A 22,192-nucleotide genomic window follows, 5' to 3' on the forward strand; every position below is an offset into this window, starting at 1 on the left:
AGCTCACTGGGATTTCCCTCTAGGTAAAGAGTTGGCTAAGTGACCTGTAAGACCTCTGCCAAATCTGATTTTCTCAAGCTTTCTTCTAGGTGTCCACAGTTGGCAGGTGTAAAGATGCAGCAGCCCATTCACATTCCAGTCCATTTCCTTTGATTCTAAATGTATTCACAAACCCATTAGGTGGTACCTAGATGAGACATTAAAATTTTCATTTCCTGTAGAAATCATAATCCTATATCTTCTGTCCTAGAGCTCACATTATTTACAGCAGTTTGCTTGGGGACATGTAGTATTCAGCAAAGTCATGATATTTGAAAACCAGGACTAAGAGATGCTCGGTTTGTACATTCCATAATCTGTTAAATATTCTCTCTCATAGGCACCCAAAGGCCTATATGACCACTTAAATTCCTATAAAATCTATAATATTGTCAATAATTTATGGGTGCTTAATAAATACTATCAGGTAATTAGAGTGGTGATAGGTAACTTCCTCCAACGTTGTTACCACTTGTCAAAGAATTAAACACATTTACACTTTCAATTATTACAACCAGGCCAGACTGTTCCCATGTGAACCTAAACATTATGATTTATACCATAGCAGCAATTACTTAATTATTCTACTCTGAGCAAAGCCCAGTTTTCACAAATCATACAGAACTTCAGTCCACCATAGGTAATATTACCCAAATGAGCTGAGGGTTTGGTAGGGAGAGCAGGTAGGATTCAGAAATTTTTACTGAGGACAGATGGCACTATGGCTACCCAACTGTTCAGAGCAATGGCCTTTAAAAGTTCAACTTCTTTTAAATAAAGTAGTTATACTGCTAAGTCACCTCAAATACATAATGTTAAATAAGTTATACACATGAATGTATTACATTTAATAGTACTTTGGACCAAATTCTGTGCAGTTTCAAAGAAAAGAGCTAATGGATCAATTGGATAAGGCACGAGCCATCATGGACTCAGGCACTTGGGTGAACCAGGACTCTTCTTCTCCCTTTCCAGTTAATACTTGGAAATTCCAAAACCCCTGGACCAATCACCATGTTGAATAAAGATTTTTTACTTGTATTTCAGACTAGGTGTCAATTTTATTAGCAGGGGAGGGAGGATGTGGGTGGGGCCGTTTTCATAGTGTATCAAAGTCACTCATCATTTATGAGGCACATTTTACTTTTAAGCATGAGAATACATACAGTTTCTTTCTAGAAACTATTAATTCAGTAAAGAATTTCTCAACTTTTGAGAAAGCAAATGTACCTGTTGAATTGTGGCAGGAAGAATGTGGTGTACCTAGGAATAGATTTCAGCTGTACAGCATATCTGTAACATAAACTTTGCAAAAATTTCTGTGGTTGTCCTCTTTCCGCCAAGTCTATAATCTTTTCTGATAATCATTTCATTAAAATTCACGACATGCTCACTTGCATGTCCTCTGTGGATGGACTTCCTCCATGTTAATGGTACTTTTCATTTTTCTAGACAGATCTTGGATTGAAATAATGTAGAGTTGACATAATAGCCCCAAACTGTAAAATATTTACCTCCAGAATATGATACACTAAGCTGGAAGATACTACCATGGAACCAGCAAGTAATATAAGAAGAAACACCAAACTAAAGACCTGCTGGCAAAGGAAATATCGAGTCTACATGGACCACCACTCTTGTGCCTTTGGCACGAATGTGACTCAAGCGACAGGTTTTGGAATGAAGCCTAACACTGGATAACAATGCCTTTATCCAGACATTAATCCTACCTAAGATCCTCCCCTTTATACACATCACCTTTTTATCTTTACTTCAAGCCATCTATCTACTTAAAAAGTTCACAGCCCAGCACAGGTTCTTCTGGGTCAGAGTCTTTCAGAATTCATAGGGAGCCCCACTCTCACTGATTAGGGTTAGAACCTTGCTATAACTACAGTGTATTTACACATGCATATATAAGGGGAAAAGTGAAGGAATTCTCTAAGTTAGCCAGGTGAGTTGCAACCAATTCAAATGATTCAGTTAATATTTTTAAAAATACTAAGTCCCTTATTCAGTGTTGCAGAAATATAACCCCATGAGCCTGAAACAAACCACGTGCAAAAAAACAACTGCACAAATACAACTGTGACAACAAAGCAATTTACATGAGAATATGACATGCTAGAAGTCCATAGAAAGGTCTAGCACATCAAAGACCAAACCACTTTAGGCAATCTAGACTCTCTTGGACCTGAAAGTAAGGATTTCTATTCACTTCACATTTGAGAAAGATCTGATTGAAGTTTTAGTTTGCAGCATGAATAGTCACGGAACATAAATTTTACATTTTACTGTTGGGAAATGGGTAGGTCCATTGGGAAAATTTCAGCTAAAAACTGGGAACTGATCTAGGGCATGCCAGCAAAGCTGGGAAGTAGCCCAGACTTACTTCAAACCCCAGAATGAAGCTGGTGGGCTATCTCCACTGTTCATCAGGAGTGTGAACAGAGATGTGATCATGGTGGTAAAAACCAATTGGTTTTCTAAAAGGAAACCTCTGGTAGTCAAATTTATTTTTCTTTGTCATGCACTATGAATAAAATGATACTCACACTACTGCATAGTTTAAATTATTTCCTGGAGTGCTGTTGGGCTGTGGAACTCAGTGATCCCAATTTTAAACTAACTCTTGGGGTGGGAAGGAGTTGGCACCACACAGTAAAGCATTTCATCACCTAAGCTCCCTTACTCAAAAAAACTCTTTTTATTTTAGATACAAAAATTCCATTACTTTAGCCTGAGATCAAGTTTCATCATTCCATAGGTTCAGTTAACATACTCCAAATGAAAGAATTCAAACAGACATTTGATAAGCTATCTACCATGTATCAAGTTCATGCCAGTTGATTAGCAGAATATATTCAGAAATGACTGACAGTTCTTTGACAATAACAATTTATTACCTGTCAAGCTTCAAGGTATGTTTTTGATATAGAGAAGTGAAATAATATTGAAATAAATCTAACACTAAGTTAAAACAGGAGTTTTACTATTCCAAATAGATCCCAGATGACTATGAAAAACATATTTGTCTGGGTAATAACAATTAGTTAAGTGATACATGGTTATTACATACATGAAGAACTTCAATGCAATAAACTATATAAGGGCTCCTATCCTATTAAACTAAAAACAATATCAAACAGTAATTCAAATACAGTAGCAATGTGAAATTCTAAATTTGGAGGGCCAATAAACAGCAAACGTTTGGTAATTAGTATTAAGGATCTGACATTCCCTATAAGTCAGTGGGTTTACCTCAGAGTCTCAGACCCATACATTAGAGGAAATGTGTTATAATTGGTTCACTTTGGGTTGACTGTTGATATTTTTAACATCTGAAACCTGTTATTTTGTAGCTGAGGTTTATCCTGTTTTCCTATAGCTTCACAAACTTTCCATTTAAATTACAGAACTTCCATACTAATTATAAACTTTTATCTTTAAAAGTGGTGCTGCCTTTTAATCATTTGCTGTAGTTGTATTTTAGAAGATGGCACTGTTCTTAATTTTGACCAAGGAAGATTTCACTAATCTAGTAGAAGCTCAAGGTCTTATTAATACTCTGGGAATCCTTGGTCAGGGCAGATTCAATGCAAAGTGCTTAAACCTGAGAATTTACACTTACAATATGCAAGTACGTTTTATGGTCAGCAAAAGAAAAAGAATTCTCAGTTTTTTTTATTACCTATGGACTATATTAAATGCTATTCTGTCTGTATCAAAATTAGCCACAGCAGGTTTGGCTTAGGCACTGAGTAAAGCTGTGGTCGGCTCCTGAGTGAACCAGTTAGTATTATGCTTTTTCTCCATGGTCATTGGTTCTGTTCTCAACTTGACAATCTGTGCCTCTGGAGATCAAGATGGAGCTGTAAGTGCAAAGGTATCACTGGAAGGGACAAAACTGCTAAATAACCCTGCATAATATGCACAGAATTGGGCCCAATCATGGGAAACTACATTAACTCTGGTCAATAAAGTACAAGTAAAAATAATAACAACAACAACTGTTGCATATCTAGACATTTCTTCCCTCTTCAAATATAAGTGTTTTTATCTACATGTCACAGATGAGAAAACTGTGCCCAGAGAGTTTATCTTGTTTGCCTAATGTTGCATAGTAAGTAGGATGAAACCATAATTTGAAGCAGGCGTGTTTCATCCCAACCAAAGCCCCTGCTTGTGATCCAGAGGCTTTCAAACCTTGACCTGTAAACCACCAACACTAGAATTGCCTAAGAACATTTTCATGAGCATAGATAACCTGGCCCAGGAACCAGTGTATTTTTTCCATTGTGTGTGTGTGTGTGTGTGTGTGCACTGAGGATAAAACCTTGTGTGTGCTAGGTAAGTGATCTACTACTAAGCTGCACTCTCAGTCCTTTTCTCCTTTCTTTTTAAACAGCTGCCAAGTGATCATGACCCTAGGCTTAGAAATCACTCTTTGACATGCTGTTTCCCAACCTCATTCACATCAAGTCATATCAATAAAGATGCCATCTGTGCAGTTCAGTTGGGGAAGTGGACATTGCTGTTCCCAGGCAGCAATGACAGTCATGGAGATTTTGGCCACCCCTAGTCATCCCTAGGCCTGAGGAGTTAAGGTCCCAACACACAGATAAGACAGTCCATTGAATACCAGTTAAGATGCTCTAGTCAATACCCTAAGCTAGATTGTGAAAGCCCTGTGCCATTATATAGAGAAACATAAAAAAACAAAAGGCCAAACTTCTAAAGTAGCTTCACAGTCTCTAAGTCCCCAACCTATTGCCAGTATAGGCTCTGGCTCTGAGGGTCATCTTACTAATTAGTTCCAAACTTGGCTAAGAAGCAAATTGCCTTCCAGGTGGAACCTTAGGGGCTCAGGCTTAGGAATTTAGAAAGGAAAAGGGAGGAGATTTTTCATAACTTAGTCCATGAAGGACATTTTTCCAATCTTGGTCACAAAAAGAATTAGCCCATAGGTTAGCGAATTCTCAGCAGATGAAGAGGTTTCTTCGAAATTTTCTATAAGATCTGAGCAGGATGGGGCAAGGGTCTACCTACAGGCTCTCTCATGCAACTTTGCTTGCAAGTTTTTAACACGGATTTAAATTTTGATTCATCACTCACTTGGTCTTATGATCTTGAACAAAAGGTTTAGCATCTCTAAGACTCTAAGCATCTCCTATGGGGATTAAATGAGAAAATGTGGGACGTCACCTTCCCTGTTTTCGACTGACCGCAGCTCATTCAGCCATAGAACAGGTAATTTCAGGCTGCAATTCGCCTGCGGCTTGCAGACAGATTGCTAGGGTTCAGTGCCTGGGTGCTTCTTAGAATCTGATCTTATCGGAGCGAACACCGAGCGCGGGGCGGCCGAGTTCCGGCTCCCGGAACCGTCCCGGAACCGCCCTGGCCCAGGGCTGCGGAGCCTGCGGAGGCTGCTTCTTGGACCCTGCTCCTATCAGAGCATACACCAAGCACTAAGCAGCCGAATTCTGGCTCCCGGAACTGAGCCCGCGGGAACTGCTTCTTGGAGCTTACACTTATAGGAGCTTACACCGAGCACGGAAAGGCCGAGTTCCGGCTCCCGGAACTTCCCTGGACCGGGGCTAGGAGCCCGCGGAAACTGCGTCTCGGTCCGGGTCCTGCTGAGGGCCGGTCAGGACTCACCCGTTGCTTTGGTTGCCAGGCAAGGGGAACGAAATGCTGCCATTCGCATAGGATACCAACATGGCAGAGATCTGATGTCAGCAGAAAGCGGCGGAGGAGAGAACTTCATCAATACCAGCGGTGACATAAGCAGTTGGTCTCCTGGTAGGGGGGGTGAGGCACAGTCACCCGAGTCTCCTCAATTTGTCCTCGAGCCAGAGGGGAGGAGCCGGGCCGCTGCCAGTGCCCGGAGCAGGCCCAGCGGTTCGCCAGCGTGGTGACCGCGTGACCCCAATTGGAGAGGGGGCGGAGTGGAGCCGCCACCCGCACCCGCAAGGTGGGCAGACCCGCGACCCAGTGGTACATGGGCGTGGTAGGAGGGGCAGGGCAGAGCCGCCGTTCGCGCTTGCAAGGTAAACAGACCTGTGACAGCCTGGCGGGTCAGGCCCAGTGGCCTGCCATTGTGGTACACACGTCACCCCAACTGGAGTAGGGGCAGAGCAGATCCTTCTCCCACGCCCGGATCAGGCCCTGCCGGTGTGGTGGTCACGTGACCCCAATTGGAGTGGGGGCGGAGCGGAACCGCCACCCGTGCCCGCAGGGTGAGCAGACCTGTGACCAACCTGCAGATCAGGCCCAGGGGTCCGCAGGCGTGGTAGGAGGGGCAGGGCAGATCCGCCGCCCATGCCTCCAAGGTAGGCAGACCTACAACAGACCGGCAGATCAGGCCCAGGAGCCTGCCGGCGAGGTACAAACACAACCCTAATTGGAGTAGTGGCAGAGCAGAGTCGCCGCCCGTGCCAGGAACAGGCCCAGCGTCCTGCAGGCGGGGTAGTCACGACACCCCAATTGGAGTAGGGGCAGAGCAGAGCCTCCACCCGTGCCACAAAGGTGGGCAGATCTGCGACCGACCAGCGGGACAGGCCCAGTGGCCTGCCGGTAAGACAGACACGTCACCCCATTTGGAGTAGGGGCAGAGTAGAGCCGCCGCCCGTGCCTGCAGGGTAGGCAAACCTGCAACCGACCGGCGGATCAGGCCCGGTGGCCTGCCGGTGTGGTACACTCGTCACCCCAATTGGAGTAGGGGCAGAACAGAGCCGCCGCCAGATCCCAGAACAGGCCCAGTGACCTGCCAGCGTGGTAGCCACGACACCCCAATTGGAATAAGGAGAGAGCAGAGCTGCCGCCCGCACCTGCAGGAAAGATACGCAAGCAGTATGAAAAGACAAGGAAAGAAAGGACCACAAGCAATGCAGGTCAACGCAACTTTAGAAGAGGTAACAGCTGCAGCAGATGGAATGTCAGATAAAGAATTCAGGATATACATGCTTCAGATGATCTGGAGTATCAAGGAAGACATTAAACAGCAAAATCAGACAATGAAAGATCACTTCGACAACGAATTACGCAAACAAATCCAGGAAGCAAAGGATCAACTATACAGGGAGATAGAGGTTATAAAAAACAAGCAATCAGAAATCCTAGAAATGCAGGAAGCAATAAACCAACTTAAAAACTCAATGGAGAATACTACCAGCAGAGTAGAACACTTAGAAGATAGAACATCAGACAATGAAGACAAAGTATTTCAACTGGAAAAGAACATAGACAGCTCAGCAAGACTGTTAAGAAACCATGAGCAGAACATCCAAGAAATATGGGATAACATTAAGAGACCAAACTTAAGAGTCATTGGGATACAGGAAGGTACAGAGCTCCAAACCAAAGGAATGAGCAGTCTATTCAATGAAATAATACGAGAAAACTTCCCAGACTTGAAGAATGAGACAGAATCCCAAATCCTAGAAGCCTACAGGACGCCGAATGTGCAAAATCATAAGAGATCCACACCTAGACACATTATAATGAAGATGCCCAACATACAGAATAAGGAGAGAATTTTAAAAGCTACAAGAGAAAGGAAGCAGATTACATTTAGGGGTAAGCCAATCAGGATACAGCTGATCTTTCAACACAGACTCTGAAAGCTAGAAGATCCTGGAATAACATATTTCAAACACTGAAAGAAAATGGGTTCCAACCAAGAATTGTGTATCCAGCGAAATTAAGCTTCAGGATGGAGGATGAAATTAAAACCTTCCACGATAAACAAAAGTTTAAAGAATTCGCAGCTAGAAAACCATCTCTTCAAAACATCCTCGCCAAAGCATTACAGGAAGAGGAAATGGAAAATAACAATGAAAACCAACAGTGGGAGGTAGGACAGTAAAGGGGGGGAAATAATCAAAGAGGAAAACAAACCATGTTTAGTAACAGAAATAAACAAATATGGCTGGAAGAACAACCCATATCTCAATAATAACCCTAAATGTTAATGGCTTAAACTCACCAATTAAGAGACACAGGCTAGTAGAATGGATCACAAAACAAGACCCAACAATATGCTGCCTACAGGAGACGCATTTGATAGGAAAAGACATACATAGGCTGAAGGTGAAAGGTTGGGAAAAATCATATCACTCATATGGACTTCGGAAACAAGCAGGAGTGTCCATACTCATATCAAATAAAATAGATTTCAAGCCAAAGTTAATCAAAAGAGATAAAGAGGGACACTACATACTGCTTAAGGGAACCATACACCAACAAGACATAACAATCATAAATATTTATGCCCCAAACAATGGTGCAGCTATGTTCGTCAAACAAACTCTTCTCAAGTTCAAGAGTCTAATAGACCACCATACCATAATCATGGGAGACTTCAACACACCTCTCTCGCCACTGGACAGATCTTCCAAACAAAAGTTGAATAAGGAAACTATAGAACTCAATAACACTATTAATAACCTAGACCTAATTGACATATATAGAGTATACCACCCAACATCAAGCAGTTACACTTTTTTCTCAGCAGCACATGGATCCTTCTCAAAAATAGATCATATATTATGTCACAGGGCAACTCTTAGACAATATAAAGGAGTAGAGATAATACCATGCATCTTATCTGATCATAATGGAATGAAACTGAAAATCAACGATAAAAGAAGGAAGGAAAAAGCATACATCACTTGGAGAATGAACAATAGGTTACTGAATGATCAATGGGTTATAGAAGACATCAAGGAGGAAATTAAAAAATTCTTAGAGATAAATGAAAACACAGACACAACATATCGGAATCTATGGGACACATTGAAAGCAGTTCTAAGAGGAAAATTCATTGCTTGGAGTTCATTCCTTAAAAAAAGAAAAAACCAACAAATAAATGATCTCATACTTCATCTCAAAATCCTTGAAAAAGAAGAGCAAAACAACAGCAAAAGAAGTAGAAGGCAAGAAATAATTAAAATCAGAGCTGAAATTAATGAAATCGAAACAAAAGAAACAATTGAAAAAATTGACAAAACTAAAAGTTGGTTCTTTGAAAAAATAAACAAAATCGACAGACCCTTAGCCATACTAGCGAAGAGAAGAAGAGAGAGAACTCAAATTACTAGCATACGGGATGAAAAAGGCAATATCACAACAGACACTTCAGAAATACAGAAGATAATCAAAAACTATTTTGAATCCTTATACTCCAATAAATTAGAAGATAGTGAAGGCATAGATAAATTTCTTAAGTCCTATGATCTGCCCAGATTGAGTCAGGAGGATATAGAAAACCTAAACAGACCAATATCAATTGAGGAAATAGAAGAAACCATCAAAAGACTACCAACTAAGAAAAGCCCAGGACCGGATGGGTATACAGCAGAATTTTACAAAACCTTTAAAGAAGAACTAATACCAATACTTTTCAAGCTACTTCAGGAAATAGAAAAGGAGGGAGAACTTCCAAATTCATTCTATGAGGCCAACATCACCCTGATACCTAAACCAGACAAAGACACTTCAAAGAAAGAAAACTACAGACCAATATCTCTAATGAACCTAAATGCAAAAATCCTCAATAAAATTCTGGCGAATCGGATACAAAAACATATCAAAAAAATTGTACACCATGATCAAGTAGGATTCATCCCTGGGATGCAAGGCTGGTTCAATATACGGAAATCAATAAATGTTATTCACCACATCAATAGACTTAAAAATAAGAACCATATGATCATCTCGATACATGCGGAAAAAGCATTCGACAAAGTACAGCATCCCTTTATGTTCAAAACTCTAGAAAAACTAGGGATAACAGGAACATACCTCAGTATTGTAAAAGCAATCTATGCTAAGCCTCAGGCTAGCATCATTCTGAATGGAGAAAAACTGAAGGCATTCCCTCTAAAATCTGGAACAAGACAGGGATGCCCTCTCTCTCCACTTCTGTTCAACATAGTTCTCGAAACACTGGCCAGAGCAATTAGACAGACGAAAGAAATTAAAGGCATCAAAATAGGAAAAGAAGAACTTAAATTATCACTATTTGCAGATGATATGATTCTATACCTAGCAGACCCAAAAGGCTCTACAAAGAAACTATTAGAGCTAATAAATGAATTCAGCAAAGTGGCAGGATATAAAATCAACACGCATAAATCAAAGGCATTCCTGTATATCAGCGACAAATCCTCTGAAATGGAAATGACGACAACCACTCCATTCAAAATATCTTCAAAAAAAATAAAATACTTGGGAATCAACCTAACAAAAGAGGTGAAAGACTTATACAATGAAAACTACAGAACCCTAAAGAGAGAAATAGAAGAAGATCTTAGAAGATGGAAAAATATACCCTGTTCATGGATAGGCAGAACTAACATCATCAAAATGGCGATATTACCAAAAGTTCTCTATAGATTTAATGCAATGCCAATCAAAATCCCAACGGCATTTCTTGTAGAAATAGAGAAAGCAATCATGAAATTCATATGGAAAAATAAAAGACCCAGAATAGCAAAAACAATGCTAAGCAAGAAGTGTGAACCAGGCGGTATAGCGATACCAGACTTCAAACTATACTACAGAGCAATAGTAACAAAAACAGCATGGTACTGGTACCAAAACAGGCGGGTGGACCAATGGTACAGAATAGAGGACACAGAAACCAATCCACAAAACTACAACTATCTTATATTTGATAAAGGGGCTAAAAGCATGCAATGGAGGAAGGATAGCATCTTCAACAAATGGTGCTGGGAAAACTGGAAATCCATATGCAACAAAATGAAACTGAATCCCTTTCTCTCGCCATGCACAAAAGTGAATTCAAAATGGATCAAGGAGCTTGATATCAAATCAGAGACGCGCCGTCTGATAGAAGAAAAAGTTGGCTATGATCTACAGTCGGTGGGGTCGGGCTCCAAATTCCTCAATAGGACACCCATAGCACAAAAGTTAATAACTAGAATCAACAAATGGGACTTACTCAAACTAAAAGTTTTTTCTCAGCAAAAGAAACAATAAGAGAGGTAAATAGGGAGCCTACACCCTGGGAACAAATCTTTACTCCTCACACTTCAGATAGAGCCCTAATATCCAGAGTATACAAAGAACTCAAAAAAATTAGACAAGGGAGAACAAACAACCCAATCAACAAATGGGCCAAGGACCTGAACAGACACTTCTCAGAGGAGGACATACAGTCAATCAACAAGTACATGAAAAAATGCTCAACATCTCTAGCTGTCAGAGAAATGCAAATCCAAACCACCCTAAGATACCATCTCACTCCAGTAAGATTGGCAGCCATTAGGAAGTCAAACAACAACAAGTGCTGGCGAGGATGTGGGGAAAAGGGTACACTTGTACATTGCTGGTGGGACTGCAGATTGGTGCAGCCAATTTGGAAAGCAGTATGGAGATTTCTTGGAAAGCTGGGAATGGAGCCACCATTTGACCCAGCTGTTCCCCTTCTCGGTCTATTCCCTAAAGACCTAAAAAGAGCATGCTACAGGGACACTGCTACATCGATGTTCATAGCAGCACAGTTCACAATAGCAAGACTGTGGAACCAACCTAGATGCCCTTCAATAGACGAATGGATAAAAAAAATGTGGCATTTATACACAATGGAGTATTACTCTGCATTAAAAAATGACAAAATCATAGATTTTACAGGGAAATGGATGGCATTAGAGCAGATTATGCTAAGTGAAGCTAGCCAATCCCTAAAAAACAAATGCCAAATGTCTTCTTTGATATAAGGAGAGTAACTAAGAACAGAGTAGGGACGAAGAGCAGGAGAAGAAGATTAACATTTAACAGGGATGAGAGGTGGGAGGGAAAGGGAGAGAGAAGGGAAATTGCATGGAAATGGAAGGAGACCCTCAGGGTTATACAGTGGAGGGGGTAGAGAGAGAGGAGGGGAGGGGAGGGGAGAGGTGGGGAGGGGGGGAGGGTGGATGATGGGAAAGGCAGCGGAGCACAACAGACACTAGTATGGCAATTTGTAAATCAATGGATGTGTAACTGATGTGATTCTGCAATCTGTGTATGGGGTGAAGGTGGGAGTTCATAACCCACTTGAATCAAAGTGTGGAATATGATATGTCAAGAAATTTGTAATGTTTTGAACAACCCACAATAAAAAATTTAAAAAAAAAGTAAATGAGAAAATGTGTTGCATAGCAAGCATCCTTCAAATGCTAGCTGTTATTATCCCAGCCACATTTATTGAAAATGCTTACACAATGACACAGGCATGAGCTTTCCCCCAAATTCCTCTGTTGCTAGGATCCTGCCTTGAGCAAGGTCTGTGGCTGGCCGCTGCTATTCCGACAAAGGAGGGGCCACGCTGGTGCTGGCAGACACCCTAAGTATACGATCATTCAAGGGTGTCCCTGCTGGAAATCTGGAAGTCATCAGGACCCCTGCCCAGCCATGCTGGAAGTCTTTCAGTTCTAATAACACTTCTTTGTTCTCTCTCTCCATGTTCCTTCAGTCTAGAACACTCTCTAGTTTCCACGTACATCTTTTATTCTGGCTAACTTTCTCCCAGTGTTCAATTCTCCACAAAAGATATTGCTTCCTTCTTAAAGACTTCCCTGCAGCCCAAGTCTGCCTGCAGCTTTCATGGCACCCATTCCCCTGTGTCATAATTGGTTGTTTCTTTCCTACAGGAAACTTCTGGTACTGTAAGCACTGGGAAGCAGAAACCTTTTCTTTATATTTGTTATTTCCCAACTCAGAGGACAGTTCTTGGTACATGGTAGTGATCAATAATGATTTGTTGAATGAATGATTAAACTTCAGCATCCTTCCCTTTCTGAAACAAGAAATGCTGTATGTAATTAGAACTCCATTCTTTCTGCAATGAAGCTTATGGTTCTCTAAAGTCCTCACCGTTTTCTCCATAAGAAAGAGGTACTGTCTTTAAATTGTTGGTTCCCCATTCGAAGCTGCTCAGGATGGAACAGGCAGGGTGATGGAAGGGAAAGGATGAGGTGAGAGTCACAAGATCCGAGTTCTACTCACCTAAAGCACCATGCAAGACTTAGTTTTTCACTTCTAAGATAGGAACATTTATAAAACGGGTTTTCATGTATACTCTTTTAGCTCTGAAATTGTATTGAATATTAAAAGAAATCACATGCCAGGCTTGGAAACATCATTACAGTTACGCTTCCTTTAGGGCCATTGTGATCAATTGTATGCCCTTGGCCTTTCTGAGTCCATGTTCTCATTTTTCTTGCCCTCATGTTACACTCCATGTAAAGAGCTCCACATAAAGAAACTACTCTATACTATTCTCAGTTGAATAAGGCAGGGTCACTTTACTAATATTAATGGAAAGGCATTTTTCTTTTTTTTTTTTAATTTTTTATTGTGGGTTGTTCAAAACATTACAAATTTCTTGACATATCGTATTCCACACTTTGATTCAAGTGGGTTATGAACTCCCACCTTCACCCCATACACAGATTGCAGAATCACATCAGTTACACATCCATTGATTTACATATTGCCATACTAGTGTCTGTTGTGCTCCGCTGCCTTTCCCATCCTCCACCCTCCCCCCCTCCCCACCTCTCCCCTCCCCTCCCCTCCTCTCTCTCTACTCCCTCCACTGTATAACCCTGAGGGTCTCCTTCCATTTCCATGCAATTTCCCTTCTCTCTCCCTTTCCCTCCCACCTCTCATCCCTGTTAAATGTTAATCTTCTTCTCCTGCTCTTCGTCCCTACTCTGATCTTAGTTACTCTCCTTATATCAAAGAAGACATTTGGCATTTGTTTTTTAGGGATTGGCTAGCTTCACTTAGCATAATCTGCTCTAATGCCATCCATTTCCCTGCAAATTCTATGATTTTGTCATTTTTTAATGCAGAGTAATACTCCATTGTGTATAAATGCCACATTTTTTTTATCCATTCGTCTATTGAAGGGCATCTAGGTTGGTTCCACAGTCTTGCTATTGTGAATTGTGCTGCTATGAACATCGATGTAGCAGTGTCCCTGTAGCATGCTCTTTTTAGGTCTTTAGGGAATAGACCAAGAAGGGGAATAGCTGGGTCAAATGGTGGCTCCATTCCCAGCTTTCCAAGAAATCTCCATACTACTTTCCAAATTGGCTGCACCAATCTGCAGTCCCACCAGCAATGTACAAGCGTACCCTTTTCCCCACATCCTCGCCAGCACTTGTTGTTGTTTGACTTCCTAATGGCTGCCAATCTTACTGGAGTGAGATGGTATCTTAGGGTGGTTTGGATTTGCATTTCTCTGACAGCTAGAGATGTTGAGCATTTTTTCATGTACTTGTTGATTGACTGTATGTCCTCCTCTGAGAAGTGTCTGTTCAGGTCCTTGGCCCATTTGTTGATTGGGTTGTTTGTTCTCTTATTGTCTAATTTTTTGAGTTCTTTGTATACTCTGGATATTAGGGCTCTATCTGAAGTGTGAGGAATAAAGATTTGCTCCCAGGGTGTAGGCTCCCTATTTACCTCTCTTATTGTTTCTTTTGCTGAGAAAAAACTTTTTAGTTTGAGTAAGTCCCATTTGTTGATTCTAGTTATTAACTTTTGTGCTATGGGTGTCCTATTGAGGAATTTGGAGCCCGACCCCACCGACTGTAGATCATAGCCAACTTTTTCTTCTATCAGACGGCGTGTCTCTGATTTGATATCAAGCTCCTTGATCCATTTTGAATTCACTTTTGTGCATGGCGAGAGAAAGGGATTCCGTTTCATTTTGTTGCATATGGATTTCCAGTTTTCCCAGCACCATTTGTTGAAGATGCTATCCTTCCTCCATTGCATGCTTTTAGCCCCTTTATCAAATATAAGATAGTTGTAGTTTTGTGGATTGGTGTCTGTGTCCTCTATTCTGTACTTTTGGTCCACCCGGGAAAGGCATTTTTCTAATGGTTTGAGTCTAGGCATTTGGATCAAAGAATCTAAAAAGTTAGTGACATGAAGGGTAGGGAATGCAGTAGAATACTCATTCCTACGTAAACTTACAGTATATAATGAGGCATTTGAAAGGCCTCAAGTTATTCCTCCCATACATTCTTTCTTGGGTATATTCATGGGCCCCATCACCCATGACATGGAACTGGGTACCATCTCTGATGCTTTCTGTATTTAGTTCTACTACATTCAATGAGTTGCTGATCATTCTCACTTGATCTACAAAAATGGCTTCCTAGTGTCCTCTGGCCCATAATGTCACCCCTCTCCAGTACAATTCTCATATTTTCTGAAAGAAAATTGAGCAATATATGATAGTAATTGTAATTGTTCCTACTCCTTCAATAGCAATTAAACTTCTAGGATATACCTTAAGAACCTAATTAGTTGCGGGCACAGAGATTTAAATACAATATATTTCATGGAGCATTATTTATAATAGCAAAACATGGAAAAAATACAAATATCCAATAATTATTTCTTAACTGGCTCACTTCTACATAATGGAATATTAAAGTCATTAAAATAATTTTGTAGAAGAAAATTGCTAAGAGAAAATGTTTGAAACACACTGTGAAAAAGTAGTTTGTAGCAAGCACAACATTAAACTACTTCGAAGTACATATCCATATGCATATAGCTATATATAATTCACATGTAGATTGTACACCAAACAAGGTTTTTTGTTTTTGGCAGGGAACAGTGGGGATTAAACCCAGGGGTACTTTACACTGAGCTACACCCACAGTCCTTTTTATTTTTCCTTTATTTTGAGACAGGGTCTCACTAAGTTGCTGAGAATTGTGCTAGGTTGCCCAAGCTGGCCTTGAACTTGTCATCCTTTTGCCTCAGCGTCCCATGTTGCTGGGATTACAGGTGTGTGCCACTGCGCCTAGCATACACCAAAATGTTAACAGCCATTATCTTGAGTAGTTGGAAGTATAAGAATTTTAAGGTTTCCATTGTATTTAGAGTATTGGCAGTGCGGGGGTGAGGGGTAATAGAAAATACAGTCACATAATCAGTGCTTCCTTTGAGTTACTTTCAATTATCTCTTTATTTGTATGCACCCCACTTCACTATATGTTTATGCTGACTTTTCTAACTTTACTATACTTCTCTGAGAAATGGTGTACTGGTAAAACTGAGAGTAGGTTTTCCTTTTGCCTAAATCAGACCCTGAAGCAGGAACATTGTAGAGGTTCAAAAAATATGTGTCATATTAAAACAAATGTTAGGAATCTAAAGGAAAAATTTTGGCTTCCTGTACATTTTCAATAGTTACATTTCAGATTCATAATGTGAACATTTTGTCCATATTAATTTACTCCAAGAACTTTAGGACACAGTGAAATTTGTATGTCCAACTGTATCAACTTAAACATCTTTTAAACTAGCTCGTTTCCATTAGATAAGCTTATTAGAATAGTAAATGAACCACATATGCAAATATAGGCTAAAAGTCGAGAAAAATTTTAAATGAACAGTTTTATTGCTATGAGTACATTGGTTTTAAGGTCTAACAAAAAGAAGGAAAGTATAGAATGTGCCTTTGCTTTTGTTTAAAGGTTTTTATAAGAAATAAATCTGGCCAATTTTATCAACACTAAATAATTACAGTGTGATAAAAGCCACACATTTTAGGATTATATTTTTCTGGGTAAATACTTTCCTCCTAAATAATTAAAAATTGCTTTAACCATTCCAATAATACAGTGGTAAACCAGGTCCAAGAATATCATAAAACTAAGGAAGAAAATTTGTTTTCAGTTTGCTCCTTTTACCAGAATGTCTCAAATCAGAGTTGAAATATCATTAGCAATTAGAAAACTTATTTTACGTTGTGCTTTTGTCACATCATTATAAAAAGAGTGGCTCTTCCTGGAATTTGAGCCATATTTACAGTCATTCATGACCATTTTACCAAATATCACTGTTCCACGTGTGCTCATCTCTCTTCCTCTACAAAACGCATGTGCAGGACTTTATGAGATTGATACTGAATGGGCCTTTTCTTTGCTCTTCTTTAAAAGAGCAAATTATTAACCAATAAACCACAGATCAAGAGACACAAGTTGGTTTTACTAAACAGGATTCACAGAAATGGCATACTGGGCTGCCTCTCAAAAATTTCTTAACTCATGCATCTGTGTCCTTGAAATAGCTTATATTAAAATGTAGCAACACTTATAAGGTACATTCTCTGCTGTTACCTTAATGGTAGAGAAAACCAAAGAAGGCAGCAGAAGAGAATATGTGAGACTAAGAATGGTTAAAAAAAATGAAATTATCCAGACTTTTTAAAAAATGTACCATAGGTCAGGCTGGCTTCATTCTTCTAAGGCCTCAATGATACTCTGAGACCAGGCATTAATTCAAAGCCTCAAGCCACCTTGAGTCATTCAATAGAAACAAAAATCTAAGCAGGGGGCAGAGAAGACTAGCAATATTTTTTTAAAAAGAAATATAACTGGAGAAAATAAGATGTGTTTTGTTCCACCAGAAATATGATTCTTCACTTTCCCACTCTAACCAAGCCTTGCTCTTGTAATATGAATAATATGACTATAACTCATCAGAATTGTCTACATTTTAATTTGAAAAAATAGTTACTATGTTAATCTTTAATAGCCTGTCTTCTGGACCAACAGAAAGAGTTACAAAAGAAGTCGTTTTCAGTGGCATAATTAAAGCCTGGGAGAAGCGCATTTAGTAATGTGGTGCTGTTCTTTTTATCCAATGGCTTGCTGGTATATAGATCCACCATTTGATCAGTGCATCTGGCCCCAGGGGCTTCATGGTCTGCAAGCCACAACCTACTAATAAGCACCCTCCAGCTTGTTTGCTAAACAGATCAGTCCTGGCAGGCACCCAAAAACTCCAGTCCTTGAAACTTGGAGCTCTTTAACTTGCATGGCCTATTGTGTGGCAAGCAAGAGAATAAACTATGTACCTCATAAATGCAGAGCAATTACAGATCAGTTAGTAATACAGCTGTGGCTCAAAGGATTGCTTACCTAAACCAAATCGAGGCCTAATTTATTTTTGTATTGTCTTTGTTAAAAACCAAACAAACGGCTCTGAGAGCTTGTATACATAGTAAAGAAAATGGCTGTTTCCCTTATAAACAATATGGCAACTCTTGGCCCAAAGAAATCGTCCTCAGTAGCTGAAGGGTTTTGTTTTTATGGTCTGAATCAAGCCATTGCTTGTTGTAGCTTTGTTAGGTTGTAGAAGAAAACATGGTGCTATGCTTTCTCTGAAAGTAGTTCGCAGTATCAGGGGTTGCAAGGGTCTGTACAGTTCTGTTTTGTGTTATACATACCAAGAAAGATACTGTTGATTTCAAGCATAAGAATGTGAAGATGAAGTAGCCTTCATTTACAAAGAAATGGTCAAGTATCTTGGGTTTAGGTGCGTTAATCTACCAATGATTATGATAAATGGAGTTGAACTTCTTCTAGAAAGCACTTTTATATTCAGATTAATATTTGTCAATTTATGAATCCTTGCTCATACCAACACATATTAGGTTTATGGAGATATTAAGTATTAACTTATCTAGATATGGCTTAAGGAAGCAACAGCCTACAATTTTTACTAATGTTTTTTATACTATTTGAGTATCTATACTGTGATAAGTGCATTAAGTAATAAATCTTACACCCCTGAGAAAATGTTGTGAGAAGAGTTGGCGATCTTAATTTTAGGAAACCTAGAATAATTTTGAAAACATCTACACAGAAAATATCTGATAAAAACCATAATTCTGGTGTGAAGAAAGTTGTATCTAGACCAGTTTCTATTATTTATTAACCATATAACCTTAAGCAGATAACATACCTTCCTAAACCTCAGTTTCCTTATCTGTAAAGTGGAGTAGCCTATTCTGTCTGAGGATCTTGGGCAGGAGAAATAAGTTGATAAGAGATAAATATTTATAAATGTGCAGAAACCTACAAACATACACTCTTGTTGCTAAATAGAAACAAACTTGGAAAACTATTAGGTACGTATTTACATGGTTGTAAACCACTGGGCAGAGTTCTTTGGGATCCACTTTTAATTATACTAATCAGCTTGATTTGGGGATTTGGAGTGTTGGTTTGGAATGCACACAGAATTTTCTACAGTTCCCTCTTAACTTTTGGTTTGGTCACTGACCCCAACAACTGGTGCTTTGTAGAGTGACCTGGTAACAGGGAAACAAAAAGGTAGACAATAAAGATAAGGAGTTCAATGCCAAGATTTGTGAAAACTTCCGGGGCTACAGTCAGAAGCAAAGAAATGTAAGGGGGAAGGTTTAAAACTCAACTAAGAATAGAAGTTACCTTTATTCCCAAGAAGTCCTAGGAAATCTCAGCCTGGGACCCTGAACTGACAGGGAAGGTAATGCTCCTGCCTTGGCCTGTGCAGAGCAGCTTTTCCAATTGTGGTCAGGCCCACCCCAGATTTTGTTGTTGTGTTTTGTTTTGTTTTTCCAGGACTTGATTTTCCCCTTACAGGTGCAGATATCTGCAATAAAAAATGCTCTAGTTATTAGCCCTAATTTTTGAGGGTACTGATTTGATGTGCACCAGTAGGTATCAAGTAGACATTCTAGGACTTTTCCTTGAATGCTCCTTCCTGCTTCTACTTTAGGTAGTGCATTAGTCAGCTATTGCTGCAATAATACTACACAACACACCACTACCAAAAATTAGCTGACTTAATACAATAAGCATTGACTTCTCACTCATAGTCTAGAGGCTTGGCTGCCCCTTGGCCAGGCTAGACTGAGTTCCCTGCTCTGAAAACTGGGCTGCAGGCTGTGTGGAGGTTTGTTCCAGATTATCTTTTATCTTCTTGGGTCAGGATTACCCAGGGAATGTTCTTTTATTATTGAATGGCAGAGACTTAGGTATTGGCCCAGAATGCACACACAGACATTTCCATCCATGTTCCATTAGCCAAAGCAAGTCAAATGACCCATCCCCACATCAGTGGGGCAGGGAAGAACTTTACAATCAGAAGACAAAGGAACTTGTTGAGTTATTTGAATACAGGGAAGGAATGACAAATTGGAAAAATGGTTTATTCTACTAGAAATATGTTACAAAAAGGAACTTATATTTAAAAAAAACATATTTTAAATATAATTAATACCTTCTACTTGCATTCTTAAATCACCTATAAAAACCCATGTGTCTATTAAGCACTTGTAATATGATTAATTTGAGATATATTGTAAGTATAAAATTCATACCAGATTTTGATAATACTATAAAATAATGTAAAATACCTCTTAATAATCTTTGCATATAAAAATATTACCACTAACCTCTTAAACCAGAGTCTGAGCCCTGACATGCTCATGTGGGTAAAGAAAATACTCTCTCTCCTCCCTACAAAACTCCTGCTTCCTTCAAAGGAATAATATGACTTTATTTTATACCAGCTCTTAAGAATAAAAAATATCAGAATGGAAATTCTCATCATACTCAATAAACATTTTCCTAAATGTTTATATAAATTTTTGGTAAATTCATGTTTGTGAATCAAAAGAACTCTAATCTAAAAATATGATTCATTTCTTCCATTCAATAAATATTTATTGAGCTCCTTCTATGTGTTATATATTATTTTAGGTTTCAGGGATATAGGGATAATTAAGACAGATAAAAATCTGTGCCCTTGTGGAGGTCATAATAAATAAATGCATAAATAAATACATAACAAAATGATGAGTAGGGTAAAGGAAGACAAAACAGGGAATAGAAGGAAGTCAGGAAAGGCCTTTCTAAGGTGATATTGAAAGAGAAAGTGACATAAAGTGAGCATGGGATCCCTGGAAAAGCATCCATGGTGGAAGAGACAGCAGATATAAAGGCCCTGAGGTGAGAACAAGCAGGAAATCCATTGTGGCTCTGGCAGAATGTTTGAGTGGGAGAGAGAAAGGAGGCAGATCATATAAGACCTTCAAAGCCTTGTAGGACTTTGGATTTTATTCTACAGGGAAAGAGAAGGTGTCAGAACTGTACTGTCCAATAGGGTAGCCACCAACCCATGTAGCTACTGAGAACTTGGAAAATGGCTAAACCAAACTGAGATGTGCTGTAGATATGAAATTTCAATGGTTTAGTATGAGATTTTAATGGTTTAGTGTGAGAAAAAATGAATGGTAAATACCTCAGTAATATTTTTCTTTTATTAACATTGAAATTAATATTGTAGACATATTGGTCAAAATAAAACATTGAAAAACTTAATTTCACCTATTTTCATTTCTAAATATGACTAGTAGGAAATTTTAAATCACATATGTGGCTCACATTATATTTGTATTAGGGAGTATTGCATTTGGAGAGGTTTGAGCAAGAAAGGTAATGAAATTCTAAAAACTGCTCTTGGGAAGGGCCAGCAACAACAACAAAAAGTATGTATTTTATGAGTCTGTTGATGTAAAATACAAAAGCAGCCAGAACTAAGCAATAATATTAGTACTCTGTGATAGAGTTGACACTTGTGGAGAGACTGGAAGGGACTCTCAGAGGGGATTTCTGGGTTCTGGTAAGGTCTCATGTATGACCCAGGATCTGGTTAGTGTTTGAACACCCCATGAATTATACATTTATCATATGTGCACTTTTAATATGTATGTTATACTTAAGTTTTTAAAAGTTAAAGTGATATCCATACATATATAAACCAAATATTTAAAAGGAAAAAAATATACTTGAGTATTTAAATTGACACAGTTCAGATAATGCAACTTACTTGAGTGGGGATGGTGGGTGCTAAATGGCTTATCATCTTCAACAAAGGCTTTTCACCATCTACCCACTTAATATCCATATTCAATTGCTGTAAAGAGAAACTATAGACATGAGTTTCTGGTTTGCAGCAATGGGTAGATGAATAATATATAACACCTTTATGCATGTCAACATTTTCTGAAATGGATATATTAGATTCATACAATGGGATTGTTGAAGAAAATAAGCTGCCTTTAGAAAAAAAATGTGCTTAAATCATTTTAAAATTCTAATACTTTGCAGATTGCTTACTTTTGCAAATTCTAATGAAAATGACTTACTTAAATAAAGGAATTTTTTAAAAAAAATTCTTTGAGTAGATGTGGGTTATTAAACTACTTGTTTATTTTTGCATGCAGTTAAATTTTTCTACAACATAAAGCTAAATTTTCCTTTAGTATAAAACTTAAAAACAT

Source organism: Marmota monax, unplaced genomic scaffold (assembly GCF_021218885.2).
Source record: "Marmota monax isolate L192 unplaced genomic scaffold, Marmota_monax_Labrador192_F-V1.1 WCK01_AAM20220418_F8-fsc00007, whole genome shotgun sequence".
In the NCBI taxonomy this organism is placed as follows: domain Eukaryota; kingdom Metazoa; phylum Chordata; class Mammalia; order Rodentia; family Sciuridae; genus Marmota; species Marmota monax.